An 18,087-nucleotide genomic window follows, 5' to 3' on the forward strand; every position below is an offset into this window, starting at 1 on the left:
TCCTTCTTTTATTTCCTTCCTTCCTTTCCTTTCTTTCTTTCTTTTTTTAACGACAAACACGATGTCAGACAAAGGGCATCAGGACTTAGTCTTTGTAGTACAAAACAAAATAACAATACATAAACACCTTCGGGAAGGCAGCTTGAAACCCCATGTTTTCTATTAAAAAGTCATGTTCAATCTTCACTGTTGATGGAACCGAATAGCTAACACAGAGAACATTGTATATCAGAAAGGTCAATAGTTATTATGAGCTACAAATATATTTTTTTCCATCCTTCAGGCTGTTTAGCGCATATCACAGCATGAGCAGCTGTCTTCTTTAATGCTTTTAAAATTAGAATCCCAAAGAGGAAGAAAAAATTATGGTTGCAATGATTGCTCTTTGCTTTTGTAAGTTTACTTTAATATACTATTTTATATACATGAATCTTCGGTGCAGCCTATCCATGGGGCAGTAACTGGTTGCCAGTATCGAGTTGGACTGCCACGTTTATTTTCTTAGCATTCTGGCCAAATCTCCATCTCAGGCACAGATGTTGTCGACATACCATATTTTCAAAAGGAGTCATATAGAGGAGTCTGGTTACAGAGGCACTTGCAGACACACACATATGCATTCTGCCTTTCCATTGCTTAAAAGGTCTGTGACTAACTACAACAGTGCCATGTGATGAGAAACAGTTATGCAGCACTGGGTGAAAAATCAGGCAGTGATTCAAACCATTGATACACAAAGTATCGCTCTCCACCTGCAAAGTGCAGATGTGTGGCCTGAGAAGGGCACCTTTTAGGTTGTTGAAGGTTGATCTTCTGCCTGTGCCTGGAACTCCCGGTCCTTACTCGGCACATAGCCCTAAAGACAAGGAGTATTTCACGCAGCACATGTAAGCATATACTGGACGTTATAGCCCGCTCAGTCTTTGTTCAGTTATTTACATTAAATACGTAATGAGTATCTATAATGAGCTGGGACTGTTTATAACAGTGCTTACATTTGGGAGGAGGGGAAAATATATAACCGTTTCTGGAAGTGCTTAATGCTCGAAAGAAGAGCGATGCAGGGTAAGGGGCTAGCGAGCGATGAGGGCCACATTTTTGTTGTGTGGTCACAGAACACTAAGTCATGTGGATGTCGGGGTGAAGATGCCACAGCTCCGGGCTCATGATTCGAGTTGCAGCTTCATCGCTCTGCGCTGGTAAATAGCTTTACGGAAAACTATTATTTGCATAGATATGTGCCAGTGACGATGAAATTCTAGAACTGTTACCCTTTGGACTTTTGTCCAAAATTAAAATAAGTGATATACTAAAGGTGAATAATTTAACGTGTAGGAAACCAAGGGAGGGGTCACTAAGAATTTTCCAGAGTGTCCTGTGCCTCCCAGATGAACCTATTGGCATTGTCATTTATTTGAGGATCTCCAGAGGGAGCAGCTTCAGTAGAAAAGTGGGATAAAGATTGAGTAAATAAGTGATTACTTCTCTTTGGTGAATTTGGTGATGAAAATAAAGAGAGCTGAGTATGTTTATTGATTGAGAGGACTGAATTTAAAGTTGTCTGTATTAGAAATGCTAATTGAAGAATTTAAATCCTAAGGGCTATTTCGTTAGTAACACAGAAAAAGAGGTGAGCCTCTGAAATGGGGGGAAGAAAAAAAAGGATGTGAGCAAAAAAAGGGAGAGGGGGAGGGTGATGGGAACCGCGCTGAACAACTTAATCTCAATAGAGTAAAGGTCGTTTGCTGAGATAAAGGAAGTAGGAGAAGGAGGGGATTTTGAGAGTAAAGAAAAAAGCTGTGGAGCAGCTCATGTGGGCGAAGCAAGGAGGATCAATAGAAAATAAGCAATAAGATTACACAGTGGTTAGAAGTTGCATGACTTAACTGTAAGCGCACTGATTTTCTAGGGTACCCTAATAATAATGGCTTTGTGGTTTTTCAAGGCATTGCTCAGGATAGTGGGTTTTTCCCAGGGATGGGAGCGGGCTCAATGGTAATGAAAGAAAGACAATAGAGTGAGGGACTCCAAAGGGTTAAGAGACAAGCAAGTGAGGATGGATAGAGTGATGAGCTGGGGAACAGGAAAGAATGACAGGGGTAGTGGTGGGGTAGAGGTGGTGACGTGGGTGAGACAGCCGGTAAGGGGGGGCTTTCTTCCCAGAATGATTTGTGAGAATGCTATTTGTTGCTTTTAAACAAGTTCATCTTTTTTTTTTTTTTTTTTGCGGTACGTGGGCCTCTCACTGTTGTGGCCTCTCCCATTGCGGAGCACAGGCTCCGGACGTGCAGGCCCAGCAGCCATGGCTCACGGGCCCAGCCGCTCCGCGGCATGTGGGATCTTCCCGGACCGGGGCATGAACCCGTGTCCCCTGCGTCGGCAGGTGGACTCTCAACCACTGCGCCACCAGGGGAGCCCAAGTTCATCTTTTTGATCTCTATATATTTTCTACATTCATAGAAAAATCGGAAGATATGCAAAAGTATAAATAAGAAAAAAAACAACAACCCAGTAACCTTATCCCCAGCTACAGTCACTATTAACACTAATATGTTTTGTTGCTGCCTTATTTACTATTTATTTATATATTTATTTCAAAAGTGGGATCACACCCATATCTCCTACATTTTTTAATGTTAAAAAAAAGTCACAGCTCACTAGGGGATAATAGCTGGGCTTTGATTAGACACTGTTTGGGGAATAAAAGGACGTTGGGGCTCTAGCAGCCTTGGTCGCAAGGCAGCTTTAAAAATAAGAAATGATAGTATCTGCACGTGCCTACATCAGTCCATCACTTTCAAATACACTATTTTTCCTGGCTGTGTAATGTTCCATTACATGGTGATGAATTTCTTTGAAATTAATCTTCCTTCAACTTTCTTATCACGTCTTTGGGTGGATTTCTAGAAAGAGTATTACTGGGTCAAAGAGGATAAGCTTTTTTGTTTAAAGCTAATATGTACAATTTGTTTTCCAGAAAAGTTGTGCTGTGTTATCAGTTTATATGTTTCTCAGCAGTGTTTGATGTCCATATTAAGTGCCACCTTAATATATGTCTTGTTTGCTAAAAATATTAAATTAGCAGAAGATACAGAGAAGATACCCTGAAAAGCAATATGTAGAAACATCTCACGTGCTTAATTTGCCTTTTTCTTTCTAATGATGTTGAATAATGTTTTAATACATACTTACTGGCTACTTGAATTTTTTTCAGTGACTCATTTATGTCCTCTATTTTCCAACTGAGTTTTACTCTCTTTTCTTATCAATTTGAATGAGATACTTAGATATATGTATTAAGGATATTATCTTTGCCATATTTCTTGCAAACATTTCCCCATTTTTTTGCCTTTTACTTCTGTTTAGGATGTTCACTGATAAACATATGTTTTTAAATTTTATATAGAGAAATCTATACATTTTTCCCTTTGTAACTTTTTTTTTGTCGCTCTCATACCTTAGAAAGGTTTTCTCTATTTTTTTCTAACAGGTAGTTGGCATTTTAAAAATGAAGCATGGTTAAAGGTCAAGGAATGGCTGTGCCAATGGGTGACTATAGGTAAGTCAAGAAATGAGTTTGTTGAGCTTTGGCAGTCGAGGAAATCTGTGTGGAATCGGGACCCATCCTGGATACTCTGACTCTGGCGTCTGTTGCCGTCCGGTGGAGACGGCTGCGCAGACCTTATAGCACCAGCCTTCGCCATTGAGGAAGGTTCACGAAAGGTGTGGGTGTTGACAGACGGCGGCATTGAGAACAGGTAAGGAATGCTGTTTTGTTCTTTTTTAAGAGGAAGTTTTTATATGCTGAGGTTGGGGGAAATGTTGCGGAAGCGGCAGTGGGAGCGCCGGGTGATAACCACTGCTCTTTCATGCTGGGAGAGTCAGAAGCGTAGGAATGAATCATGGCCTCTGTTAAGAGCAAGTTTCTAGAGTATTGGGCTCTAAGGGAAAAGGGCTTCAATAAAGGTGAAGAAGCAGAGGTGGGGCTTGTGGAAAAGCTGGTGGCAATAGCAGAGCTTACTCCTAATGACGGTTCCCAGATGAACACACAGGACACCTTGTTAAGTTTGAATTTCAGATAAACGATGACTGCTTTTTTTAGTATGACCCAAATATTGCATGTACGTTTCAAATTTAACTGGGAAGGCTGTAGTTTTACCTGTTAACTCTGGAACCCCTGCTCATGGAAGAATGAGGACTCTATGTGGCTCCGAGGAAGGGTTTCGTGTGAGAGAGTCACGTGGTTAGCAAGAAGGAAGAATGGAGGAGTTTAGGAGACTGGCCGGGGATACATCTGTTTGACACAGAAAAGGTTCTGAATGGCTGGAACTTTCTCACTGGAGAGTGTTAGAGAGCCGGGCAATAATTGAAAATTCAAGTGAACGTTGGTGTGATGAAGTGGCTTTTTCAAATTTGCCTTCTTGGATATGGGGTCCAGCACGGCGGCCAGTTTTTATTTTCCTGTGTGAACGTGTGTGTTCTGGGTGGAGAGGAGAGCCTAGGTTGGCAGGTCTCCACAAATGTCTCCTGAGTCAGTATCTTCTGCTAATTTATTATTTTTTATCATACAGGAGGAATTTGACTAGGCAGCTAAAATTTGTTGGTTTTATTATGGCTCTATTCCAACACATCTTGAAGTGGTTATTTTTCAAAGTGTTTTCAGTTCGAAGTACTATATTAAATCCATCATCAATAAAGAACTGAGGTTTATTTATTGGAGAATATTCTTAGTAACATTATTTATACTTTGTAATAATTTAGAGGAGCCAGAAATGGGAGATAACCCCATAATTATCTATATCTGTTATTTTGCTAATGAATATCTATTTTTGACACCTTTAATTAAGCAAATTTTCCTTTATCTTATGATCCCAGTGAGTTTCAATGACCACTGTCCTATCTCAGCACCTAAACAAAGTCTTCTTACCCCCTGGCAGAAGTAGCCCTGCTTTGCTGCAAAGAAGACAGGACTCCATCCTTAGGATCTTGGTCAGCTGATATACGTGTAGGCATCACAATACACGTGTAGGCATCATTTCCGTATCTGAAGTTGAGGTTACGTCATTTGTATACTGTCTTCAAGGCTATGCATAGTCTTCCCAAGTGGGGGGGATAAAAAAGCAGTCATTTTTTTAATGATTCTATTTATATCGTTCGCAAGTAGCTTTGCTGTTCCCTTTTTCCTTCAATTTAAAAACATAAAGGCTATTTATTGCTACCGGTGATGGTGAAAATGGGGTAGAAGCAGCCTTTTCTCACACTGGGTGCAAAGCAAGTGTGTTGATACTATTATAATTACTGCCCCCTTTCCTGCTTCGCATATAACGCTCTAATGAGGTACTTGATATTTTTAACATCAACACTTTAGCGTTATATCAGGATGGCATCTGGGACTAAACTGTATATTCTGTAATGCCAAATGATTATTTTAAAGACTGGCACCGCACATTTCCTGTTGCCTGGTAGCTGAACGCTCCCACCACATTCGTCATAATTGTTTTGTGGTTAATCCTCTCCAGAGCAGGGACACCAGGTATTTATGGTCGCCCTTGCTCTAGGTCTTCAGTTGTTTGACCTTACGTGTGAATGAATCCATCTATAACAGTAGGCTGTTGTTTGCCCACTTCTCCATTTTATTATTGCGTTTATTTCTAACAAACTCCGTTTGCATGTCATTAGTAAAGTTCTCAGTATTTTTTAATAGCTTGAGAAGCTGCATTTTAGAAATGACATGAAAGTTCAGATCATATACCTGGAGAAAATGCCCCTCTCGTGATGCTTATCCTCATGTTTGACTCAGAGGTATGACCTGTGTCTTTAGTTTCCTCCTGAATCACTTCAGTTACAAGCCAAACCAAATACATCCAAATAAGTTTCCCTGAAATAGCAAATGATTTATACGTAAAACACTTGCGATCGAGCACTCTTTTATTCTGTAGAGAGGCTTTAGAATATTTTCCACTCATTGCACAAATAATGCACAGGTATTGTAGTGATTTCTGGTATTAATTATTTACATGGGAGATAATATTGCCTTTACTTTCTTCTGGCAAGTGTCATATATTATTCTTTTGGTGCTAAAATCGTGTTATATTCTTTAACTTATAAACATCTAATATACTAGACAAACTAGCTTATATCTAAAATGGAAGCTAAAATACGTAAAGCCAACCTAGAAAGGTCTTTATTCTGAAAGTTATGTCTTGCCCTTCAAAATTCTTTTGTTGACACTAATAATCAACATCTACAATCCCTCCTCGAAAAGTAGAGTGCCTCTCCCCGACCAGGTAAAATAGTTTGTATGTAAGTAATTTAGGGGAAGACAGAAGTAGACTTAAAGGGGAAACAAGGGCAGAGAAGAAATTATCTTTCTACCAAGAGAGTTAGTTTACTTTAAAAAGAATATTCTCTTACACAATTTGAAGTCTAACATTTTAGGAGATGCATGTAAGTCCGAAAACATAAAATTATCAATAACAATCCTTGCTATTTTGACAATTCTTTTCCTTTCCCTTTGTGGCTTGTTGGGAAAGAAAGCAAGCATTTAGATACATGCAGAACATGTAAGTCATCTCAGTAAGATGATATTCTTGGGATTTTCCATATTTATATATTTTTTTCCTACTTTGTATTTTCACTACCCAAGAGCCCTGGCTGTTATTTTTTTCCCGAAGTCTGCAGATCACCCCGTGGATTAACAAATGATTGAGGAGTCTCTCTTAAAAGACTCTTTAAAAAACTGTCAGAATCAGCCTGAGACAAAGATTTATTATGAACTATTTAAAGGGCTTAATATATGTATCCCCAAATGAGCCCTTGGAGCAAACTAAAAAGGAAGAGTGGAATTCTCAAAGAACAGGAAAAATTCTCCAATGCCCCACTTTCTTCATACCATGATTACTGTTTACTCAAAGGATAAAATGCCTAACCTGTCACACAAAGTCTTCAGAAGCCACAGTCCTGCTGCTGTACAGTAAAAACAAAGCAATGAATACCGACAGTAATGTGCTTGAGAGAGGCAGCTGTAATTTACTTCCTAACCTGTTCACTAACACACTAATGTGGCTACATCTTGTAGCAGGAGCTGATCCCTGACCCACACAGCAATCAAACAACTACCCGAGTGTTGCCTGTCACAGAAGGTGGGACCGTCGCCTTAATTATACGTTCCCGGATAACAAACCTTCCCTTAATGAGCAACTTTTCTCCAACGTGCATCCCAGCTCACCCCTTCTGTCCTTGAAAAGGCCCACTGTAGATCACTGTGGTTGGAATCTGTGAAGCATATTCATAAGTATTCTTCCTAACAGGTGTAATAAATACTGCCTGAGCAGGCTGTTTGCTTTATAAGAATGCCAAGATATAATTAAAATTATAGGCTTGTACTCCTGGGAGGCTCTGGAGAAGAATCACACAAGACCGAAGGGAAACTTTTCAGTGAACTTAGAACCGCGCTCTTCTCTTTTCATATCAGTAATATAATAGTAATTTTTATTGTCAGGACTATCTTCTTTTCTTTGGGATTTATATTTGGCAATGAGATTCTCTACCCCACTGCACCCCCCATGCCCTTAATTGATATGATATCTGCACTAGCGTTCCTTCTTCCTAGACATGGGATTTCTTTATTTTCCTCTTATTATAACATCCCCCAGTTCTGCTGTGATCTGCTGACAGTGCCCCAACAGTTAACACAGGCATATAGGAGGGTCTTACAGGGAGGTTTTATAGATACAGTCGTCCCTGGGATCTGCGGGGGATTGGTTCAAGGAGCCCCTCCTCCTCCCACAAACACCAAAACCCAGGGATGCTCAAGTCCCTTATGTAAAATGTCATAGTACAGTTGGCCCTTGGTATCCAAGGGTTCCATCCATGGTTGGTTGAAACCATGGCTGTGGAACCCGTGGATACAGAGGGCTGGCTCTACCTTGAGCACAGGTAGTGCCTCTCTATGGCAAGAAGACCTTTAGCATTGAGAACGAACAGCCGAGACGATCTTAAATATAAAGATTTACTTCCCTATGTCACTAGCTCAGTGCTGGGCTGGGACTGGTCCATCAGCAAGGCTAATGGCATAGATTGGTGACTCAGTGCCGCAAGGGAAATGACTTGGGAGACCAGGTTCATTGGTTCTACTTTGATTTTATTTTACTCTCTTAATACTTTGATTCTTTTTCTTTTCCCTTCATATGGGTAGATACGTTTTCTCTGTAAAACAGTTTTAGGAATGTTTGATAAGATACATAAGTAATATGTATAGTATTTAGAGAACTCAATTGCAGTTGCTTTAAATTGCCGTGTACAGTGGAGTATGTGAACTAACCCACGTAAATCATATCGCCTGGCACGTGATGAGCCCTTGGTAAATGGTAGCTTTTACGGTTGTGGTTGGTATCGCTAATATCTCCGCAGGCTGGTTCTAACATCTGTTTTTAGGATTATCGGGCGGATCAAGGAGCAGAAATGGATAGTAATGTTCAGTAGTCCCCTGGGTCTCAGAGCAGAAAATCCTGTCCTGGCATAACAACAGTGGTGCCCTTGGGCAGGATGACGGCCACAACCTGGAGAGCAGCAATATGGCATGGCGGGGGGGGGGGGGGGGGGGCAATGCCTTGGAATTCGGAAGCTTGAGTTCTAGGTTTGGCGTAGCAGGCAAAAAGCTCTACAGTCTTAAGTCAGTCAGTCCTGTATCTCTCCTCCATCTACTCCCTTATCCCCATGAAGCCCATGATGTTACATGTCTTACCCAGCATCAGGAGGTTGCTGGGAGAATCAAATAAATCCACGTGAAGGAAAGCCTCGATTAACGTAAGTTAAATTTGAGCAGCAAACATTTGTTGCATACTTATGAAGTACCTGGTGCTGAAATACCACATCAAATGTGAATCTTATTAATGTCGGGAAAAAAAAAAACCCTACCTATAGACATGTTACTATTTTGTTCTCAAAATTCATATATTCACTAACGTTCCTGGTTGTGCTATTATCATTAACATGACTTTGAGTAAAAGATTTCTAGGCTGATAAATTTCCAAAATGGATAGGTATCATGAACCTGACTGCAAGATGGTAAGAAAATTTTACAGTCACTGGTTTTACTAGAAAGTGCTACAGAATAAATGTGAACGGGAGAAAATGCAAATGCAAAAGAGGAGAGGAGAGAATTAAACAGGGAATAAAAATGAGGAGGAAGAAAGATGTAGGGTAGTAAGAAAGAAACTACAGAGGGAGGGCTGAAAAGATGAGTGTAAAGGACTAAGAGGTTGAGAAAAACACACACAGATGATACAGATAAAGCAACAGTAAAAGGTACAAAACAGGAACCTTGGCATATTGAGGAAAAAAGGGGGAAAAGAGTGGAATGCTATTCTTTTTTATTCTTTTTTTGCGGTACGCGGGCCTCTCACTGTTGTGGCCTCTCCCATTGCGGAGCACAGGCTCCGGACGCGCAGGCTCAGTGGCCATGGCTCACGGGCCCAGCTGCTCCGTGGCACGTGGGATCCTCCGGGACCGGGGCACGAACCCATGTCCCCTGCATCGGCAGGCGGACTCCCAACCACTGCGCCACCAGGGAAGCCCAGGAATGCTATTCTTGTAACCATACTGTAGGTTTGAGTTTGCAGACCAGCTGCTGGTCCTCAGCTGCATGTGCCAATGACCTGTGTTTTCCCCAGACCAAAAAAAACTGAGGAAGCACGAATAAAGTCATATTTGGAGCTTTTAAAAAATAAATATAATCATTACAAAAGCAGGTATCCCAACATTTGCAACATTACGATTTTAAATCCACATGCTGGGTGATAGCCTAGATTTTCTTAATAGCCATTTTATTTTGCGCACAGCAGTTCTGAGGTACAGGGAATTAGGATTAATGCCGGGTCATTTACATACACATTTAATTTAGTTGTCACAACACTTTTTGAGATAAGCTCTTTTATTTTCCCATTTTAAGGAGGATCCATTGTCTATGACCATGCACGCTCAAATACCCACGATTGCTTCTATAGAACGGCTTAAGCTAAATCTAGATTTATTAGTTGTAATTTACTTACAAATCTTGAACGTTCTTTCATTTCTGGCTGCAGTATATTTCAAAGAGTTCTGGTGCATGGAAAGAAGTATGTGAGAAGGTGGGCAAAAGGATGATAGGAATTTGGAGTGATTTTAATTTTTACTTTATTTTCCAGATTTTAAGAAATGTACATTTATTGTATCTATCTCCATGTACTATGTTTGTGTGTTTAAAGGGTTGGTGCTTGTACTGTCCATAACTTCTCCCAAAGAGTCTGCTTCTGCCTGCTCTGGAAGTTGAGATTTCAGGGAAAAGTTGGTATTGAACACTAATCAGCCGAGTGCCTCACTTGCCCCTTATCAGACAGAAGGAGTCCGTTTGCCTTTGCAGCTGAACTCTAGGACTCCTGTCTTTTGCCACTGAAGAGATGGGCTTTTCTCTCTTTGTGATTTTTTTTTTTTTTTTTTTTTTTGGTGGGGGGAGGCAGTTAGAGCATGATCAGAAGAAAAATGCCAGAGAATGCTTAGGTTATTTGATAGTCCCTGAGTTTATGTAAATCCTACAGTGGTTTTCAAACAGGTACAAGTTTCTCTGGCAAATCCCTTCTAACTACATCAACTCTGCTCTCCTCTCTAACTTTCTAGTGCTGTCATTTTATGAGCTAGCCCTTTCCAGAAACCTGCTTTCAAAAAATTTTAAAGAGTCATATTTCTGCCCTTAAATGTTCTGTGACACATTTAAATATAACAGAACAACTTTATGAAAGAATGAATTAAAAACCTAAAAATTATGTGTGAATATAAGAAACAAGAAAATGTTAAGGCAGTGCCCTATAGCAGGTGGCGACTAAGGATGCAGAAAAGGACAGAGAAAATAAGACAATGCATGGAAAGGGCAGCTACAAGGAACAACGAAAACAAAAAGGAAAAGTAAGAGGGCTTCCCTGGTGGCACGGTGGTTGAGAGTCCGCCTGCCGATGCAGGGGACACGGGTTCCTGCCCTGGGTCCAGGAAGATCCCACATGCTGCGGAGCGGCTGGGCCTGTGAGCCATGGCCGCTGAGCCTGCGCGGCCGGAGCCTGCGCTCTGCAACGGGAGAGTCCACAACAGTGAGAGGCCCGCGTACCGCAAAAAAAAAAAAAAAAAGGAAAAGTAAGAGAAAAGAAGGGTCAGAAGGAGCAAGGAAAAAACCCCTAAATGTAAAAGAGAGTAGAATTCCACTTATATGAGGTACCTAGAATAGGCAAATTAATAAAGACAGAAAGTATGATAGTGGTTCCCAGAGGATTGGGGGAGGAGCAGATGGGGAGCTTTTGTTTCATGGGTACAAGAGGTTTGGTTTAGGACAATGAAAGTGTTCCGGAGATGGATGGTGACGATGGTGGCATAATGTGAGTATACTTAATGCTACTGAACTGTACACTTAAAAATGGCCAAAATGGTCACTTTTGTGTCACATATATTTTACCACAAAAAAGAGACTACAACTTAGACTAATGAAAAATGACATGATACCAACAAGAAAAAAAAAAAAAGAAGAAGGAAAACACATAAATGTAGAAGTAGAAGTACCAAAGGAGAAAAACATGATAGGGAAGAATAGAGAAACAAAGCATGGAAGGAATGGAAAACTATGGTTTCTATCAAGGCTGAGGGGAAATAGTAGCTGTAGTGCCACCTTTCAGTTCTTTATATTCAGCGAATATGTACGAGGTACTTACACTCTGTGGGGCACTGGGGATACCGAAATTAATTGCATAGATAACTGTCCTTGTTTTCAAGGAGTGTCTGTGTAGTGATGGGTTACAAAGATCAATGAGACATTGTTTTGCTCTCAAGGAGTTCATGGTCAGTGCTTATCTAACTTTATTTCATAGATAAATTAGTGCATTTAATGAGGTATAGCCCTCTGCCAGTGCAGCCTTGGGATGGAGGCTGGAACTGTAGCCCAAGTTAAACATACATTGGTCCTGGTACCATGAGCCCATTCCAGCACAGACTTAGAGAGCTAGATGGTCTAGCTCAGTGATGATCTGGAACAATTTGCCCATGTGTAGCAAGAAAAATGAGAGCAGAGGAGGGTAAGCGATTTGCCCAGGTTTACCCCACCCCCAGGAACACAGCTGGGAGAACAACCCAAGCTTCCTGACTCCCCAGCCCAACCCTCATTTGATTAATATAGATTAAAAAGGTTGGGGGAAAAAACCCTTGATTAGTAATCAGAACAATAAAGGTGATTCACACTGTTCCACTGAGTGCCAAGGACTTATTGAAATAAAGAAAATCAGACAGGGTTTAATTTCAAGGGCTCCAAGGTCATTATTTTATAGGACAGCAACCAATCATCTAAACATCAGGATAAAGAAAGCACAATCAGAGCCAGACGAAAAACACAAGCCAGAAGCTGTTCCAGGGTGACTAATGCAATAATACTGAGGAATGTCACAGGTCCCTATTATAGTCAAAGTCACTTTAACTAATTGGCTCAGGCTATAAAAACATACAATCTGGGTCAAATGACACTGCTGAAGGAAGCGTCTCTGCTCAAAGCATCCCAGTAAGAAGGCAAGAGACAAAGAGAATGTCTGGTTTGTGGGCGATCCTGAGAGATTTTAAAGCTGGTTTATTTAATAGCAGCCCGTTTATGTGTCTATGGAAAATGAGGAGAACATTCTTTCTTCCTTGGTGTTGCTTCATACTGCAGAAGCATATGATATTTCAAGGGATACTATGGGATTTCACTGACTCTAAGACATTATCAATTTAAGGTACCCCATGCTTGTATGAAGCACTAAGAAACAAATACTGCCGATTATAGAATCATGAGATAACATTAATTGCAACATGCGCCCCAAAGTTAGAGACGATAAAATGTGGAGGAAATACAGAATCAACGACGAGGTAGTTTTCCTGACTCAGGATTAAGTTTGATAATTATCTCTCGTTTTTTTAACATTTTTTTTATTTTGCGGTACGCGGGCCTCTCACTGCTGTGGCCTATCCCGCTGCGGAGCACAGCGGCCATGGCTCACGGGCCCAGCTGCTCCGCGGTATGTGGGATCCTCCCAGACCGGGGCACGAACCTCCGTCCCCTGCATCGGCAGGCGGACTCTCAACCACTGTGCCACCGGGGAAGCCCCGCTTGTTTTTAAAAAGGGAAGTAAATCAAGGAATGTGTAGCTGGCACTGTTGATTGCTTCCCCCAAACTCTCCCTGTCCTTTTTTCCTTAAAAAACCCTATTCCTGCAGCCCCTCCCTACCCGCTGGCATTTATCTCTCCCACAAACCCACCTTCCTCTGCCCAGCTACATTATTCAGGGGAAGTAAGCTCAGCCCCAGGCATGAATCACGGTTGGCTAAAGCCACTGTGGGTCTAGTTGCCTACAACTGGTTTCAGAACTTATTCATTCAACAAGTATTTAATAAGTTTCTGTTCCTGTCACTATTCTAGGTTCTGGAGTTCCTGTAGTGGGGAAAAAAAAACAACCAAAAAACAAACCCTCCTCAATAGAGCTTACATTCCCTTAGGAGGTTAAAAAAAAAAAAAGACAGGATGAATAAGTAAACTATATAGTATGCTATATGGTAGGAAATGTGATGGCGAAAAATAAGACAGGGGAGGACCACAGGGGATGTAGGGAGACAGAGTTGTAATTTTAAATAGTGTGGCCAGGAAAGCTCTCATTGTGAAGGTGGTATCTGACTACAGACTTGAATGCAGTGAGGCAGTGGGCATTTGGATATCTGGCCGAATAGGGTTCTAGGAAGAAGAAACAGCCTGTACAAAAGTCCAGAGGTGGAACATGCATCGTGTGTTTAAGGCACAGTAAGGAGGTCCATGCTACTAAAGCAGAGTTTGGGAAGGAGAGTGATAAGGGTGAAGGCAGAGAGATGATGTGATGGGTGGTGTGAGCGCATTAGGGATACAGCCTCGAAGAACGTGGGATTTTACTCTGAATATGATGACAAAAGCCACACGGCAGTTTGTAGTAGAGCTGAAGCATGATCACGCTCTTGGGCCGAGACTGCAGGGGAAGGATGGGAGGCAGGAGCGCCACTAGGGAGGCTGTGGTCACAGTCCCAGGTGAGGTGGTCGGGGGAAGGTGGTGAGATCTGGTCAGATTCAGGACCTGTTGAAGGAACAGCTGGCCAAACGTGCCGACAGATTGAACATGGGATGGTAGAGAAAGAGAAGTGTCAAGAATGCCTCCGAGGATGACTGCATTGATAGCGATGCACTTCAACCATGAGAAGTTAGGGGACGAATGCTGAATTTGGCTTTTGGGAGAAGTTTTAAAAGAGATCAAAAAATTGCAAAGACTCCTCTGCATATGGACATTGCTGTTGCTACAAACGTAAGTGAGAAGCAAGGCTGGGGACGAGACTCATATGCTGAGGCAGCAAGAGCAGAAAGGTGGAGAGAACCGAGTTTCTGATGATGTCGTTGGGCCACTGAAGGAGTGAATCTTAAGGTTGACCCTCCTTTGGGCTTCTTATTACATGAGATAACAACTTCCTTTTAAGTGAACGAAATTGATACTGAATTGAAATTATCCTCCTGGGCAGGTAGTAGATGCTAAATCCAGCAACGGAACTTGGGAGCTTTGAGCATGTGACTCGATTTTTCCTGACAAAGAATGTCTCCAGTGAGGGAGAAGGTGGGTTGATCATTTTCAAGAAGGTTTGGCTCTGGGATAACTGGGAGGGGAAGAAGACAGTGATGGTGAGGGACCCCGCACGATGTGGAGTCAGCCTCCTGGTGGTGAGATGTGTGCGACACATGACATAAATAGAACCAGGTTTTTAAAAAAATGAGTCCACTAATTTCCTAATAAAGAGCCCAGCTTCGGGGCTTCCCTGGTGGCACGGTTGTTAAGAATCCGCCTGCCAACGTAGGGGACACGGGTTCAAGCCCTGGTCCGGGAAGTTCCCACACGCCGCGGAGCGATGAAGCCCATGTGCCACAACTACTGAGCCTGCGCTCTAGAGCCTGTGAGCCACAACTACTGAGCCAGTGTGCCACAACTACGGATGCCCGCGTGCCTAGAGCCCGTGCTCCGCAACAAGAGAAGCCATCACAATGCGAAGCCCATGCACCGCAACAAAGAGTAGCCCCCGCTCACCGCAACTAGAGAAAGCACGCACTCAGCAAGGAAGAACCAACGCAGCCAAAAATAAATAAATATATTTAAAAAAAAAAAAAGAGCCCAGCTCCCAGAGCATTCACGTCAATCTCCAGCCACCTTGTGTCTCCTCCTGCACGTGGCCTGCACCACCCCCTGTAAGAATGGACCAGTTTTCTCAGGGTCTGGTGTTCATCATCACTTAAACTAGAGACATCCTGCAGCTCCACCTTCATAGGTTATATTTGACTGCATTTAGCACTGTATGGAGTATGCCCTGGGATTTAGTGGTGGAACCCTGACATCTAGGTCATCAGAGGCAGTGGTGATTTAAAGGATGGTGATTAAGGCAGGGATTTTGTCTTAAGACCCTTGTCTAGACCCTTGTCTAGAACTTCCTTTTGCAGGAAGTTGTGCATCTGCTCGGCGTGCGGGAGCTGGCTTTGCAGAGACGGTTGCCTTTGGCCCGTTTGAAATATTTGGCTTCTCTCAGGAACCCAGGCTGTGAAGCATGTTTGCATCTTAGGGCTCTTGTGGGCAGCTAGGATCAGTCACAAAGGTTGCCCCTTGAGCGGATGTGTGCTGTTATAGCATACCGATCTGTTACATGTAAACCTGTTGGCTTCTTGGTCGTTTGTGGGTGCGTGTTTAGTTTCACCTGCACCAGCTCAGACTGGCACATGGTACAGAAACAGTCCCTCAAAGGGGAAGACTCTGGCTGCAGAAGCATGAGGCCCTTCCCATCACTGCCCCTCTTCTGATTGGTGTTTTTACAGGTCTCAGTGATGGGAATTTTTAGAACAAAGTGGAGTACTTGGCGTGCTTATTTGCATGTCAATTTCCAGAATGCTTCTCCCACTTTTCACCATGCCATAGTGATGCTTTTGTATCTATTCTGCCTGGGAACAAACAGAGAAGAAGGGTCGAAGTGGGTCAGCACAGTGTCCTGGCACTTCTTTCGGCTGAGTCTTTGCCCAACAGGGTGGAAGCCAGCCTGTTACTTATCCCTGGCCCCTCAGATCCTCGGCAGCCGTGCAGAGCTGGGAGGTCTGCTCTCTTCATTGGGGTTCAGTGCGAGCAGGCACCTGACCATGGGAACGTTTCTGCCCTGGGTCACAGGCCTTGTGCAAGTGACTGTGGTGAGAGTCTAATCTCTATTTGCTGTGTTCCAGTCATCTTCCCCTTTAACCCGTCACTTGCCTGTCCTCACCTCTAGCTGGGAATAATAAATGTGGCAGGAGGAAAGTAAGATTTCTTTTCCTTTGGGACAGTAGCCGTGTCCCGTCATTAGAGTAAATCAACTGTAAGTATCCCGCAGCAGTATCATGAAACGGGCAAATGAAAACATTTTTTCTCCAGCAAAAGATTCTTTGAAGTGCTGTTCTCTGGCTGAATCTCCCCGAAGAGTGTACAGGAAACAACGTTCTGTATACGTTGATTTGCCCCAGTCCCCCATCACGCAGGGAAGTTCTCTACATTATAGTCTCAAAAGCATTGTCCAGTCACATTTTAAAAAGGCCCAGCTTCAGCCATTTCCCCTGGGAGGCACGTCTCAGAAATTTTAACAGTCAACGCTCCTCTGCCGGTTCAGCTATTGTTCTGAGGGGGCTGCGAGAGAGGCACACTGCACGTGGAATTCCAGATTTTCTCCCTGTCACCTGACAGTCTGTATATTAAAACAATATTATTAAAATCACATTAATTTTATCTTAGTAAATTTTTAATGTGCAGTTATAAGGTAATCAGGGAAGTTTCATTATCCAGTGCATGCATGCATAAGTTACAGCAAGAAATCTCTGCCTGGGAAAAAGAAAAATAATAATAATAGAGAGGGGTTTCAGTCCTGAAGGTGAGTGAGTTGGAAACATGTGCTTGCTCCCAGCAGAACTTTTAAGCAGACGTTCCAGAAGTTCGGTGGGATAAGGTCGGGTAATGACCTGAGGACCTTGGCACTTTGAGTACGTTTCTGGATCTTGGACTATCCGGCCACCTGATGATCTAAATTCATATTTATAATGTGCATATAGAGCAAAAGAGGTTTTGTTTATAAAATAGGTTCAATTTTTTTTTATGGCTTATTTGCTGGGACCCCAAAGCATTTCCAATTGGCTTCTATCACTTGCGATATGGAAGCCTAGAAATGAATAAGATTTAGTACGAGAGTTAGCTCCTCAGAATTTCCTGGGGACACTAAGCCAGTAGTACAATGCTCTGAGGCCAGTCCCCACACTTGGGGCTTCTTTTTTCCTTTCTTTGGGGATTCCTTGTTTGAGTGTTTCTCCCATTTATGACAGAGAGTGGTCAGGAGCAAGGTGCTCCCGGGGAGGTTAAGTCATTTATTTTCCAGTTGTCTGGTCCCCAGATGAAGGGCTTGTTGGAGAAATATGCTGCCTTGGCTTCATACGTGAGATCTGATGATTATTTTGGTGATTTCAACACCCGTGCTTTCCCGAGCCTCCATCAGTCTAGTGATTGAGAAGCTATGTAATTCACAAATTAAACTCTATTAACTCAGAATAACGTAAATGAGATCTCAAGCCCAACATTGGCTCCTCAAGCTGTCTCTCCCCGTTCACAAACTTCTTCCATCCCAAACTGCCCACCGTCCACCCTGGCTCCACTCTAGACCTGAAACATGAGAACTACTGAGGTTCCTGTATCCTGATTCATCTTTCAATTAGAGATTGGAATTGGTGTTCTGCTAGCAAATTTTGCTGTTGCCGTCAAAGTCTGAAAGTTGTTAAATCAAGTCTCATTGTGTTTGTAACTTCCTATCCCATTAGCAGAGATTAAATTTGCTAATGTAATATGAAAATCACTAACATAAGATGAGTGCAAACAGAAATCCCAATCTCCACAGACCTTCTAAAGGAAATGTTGAATGTGTAAACACGTCTCTCCAGTGGTTTGCTTGGGCTAACACGTGCGAATGTCCAAGTGGCCGCTTGCATTT

The 18,087-nt window shown here is 42.4% G+C and overlaps 1 protein-coding gene and 1 long non-coding RNA gene across 21 annotated transcripts in view; one reads left to right on the plus strand and one right to left on the minus strand.

Moving 5' to 3' along the window:
- LOC307182854 overlaps window positions 1-18,087 on the plus strand; it is a 260,562-nt gene that overhangs the window by 166,828 nt on the left and 75,647 nt on the right. The window contains exon 4 of one of the 2 annotated variants that reach the window (XR_013827277.1): window positions 3,491-3,559. This is a non-coding gene — a long non-coding RNA (uncharacterized lncRNA). Of the gene's footprint in view, window positions 1-3,490; window positions 4,264-18,087 lie in introns of those variants that run through there. The other variant, XR_013827278.1, reaches the window with a different exon arrangement.
- NPAS3 (neuronal PAS domain protein 3) overlaps window positions 1-18,087 on the minus strand; it is an 863,203-nt gene that overhangs the window by 74,920 nt on the left and 770,196 nt on the right. The window lies entirely within an intron of this gene.

This window comes from Stenella coeruleoalba (genome assembly GCF_951394435.1).
Source record: "Stenella coeruleoalba genome assembly, chromosome: 2".
NCBI lineage: Eukaryota > Metazoa > Chordata > Mammalia > Artiodactyla > Delphinidae > Stenella > Stenella coeruleoalba.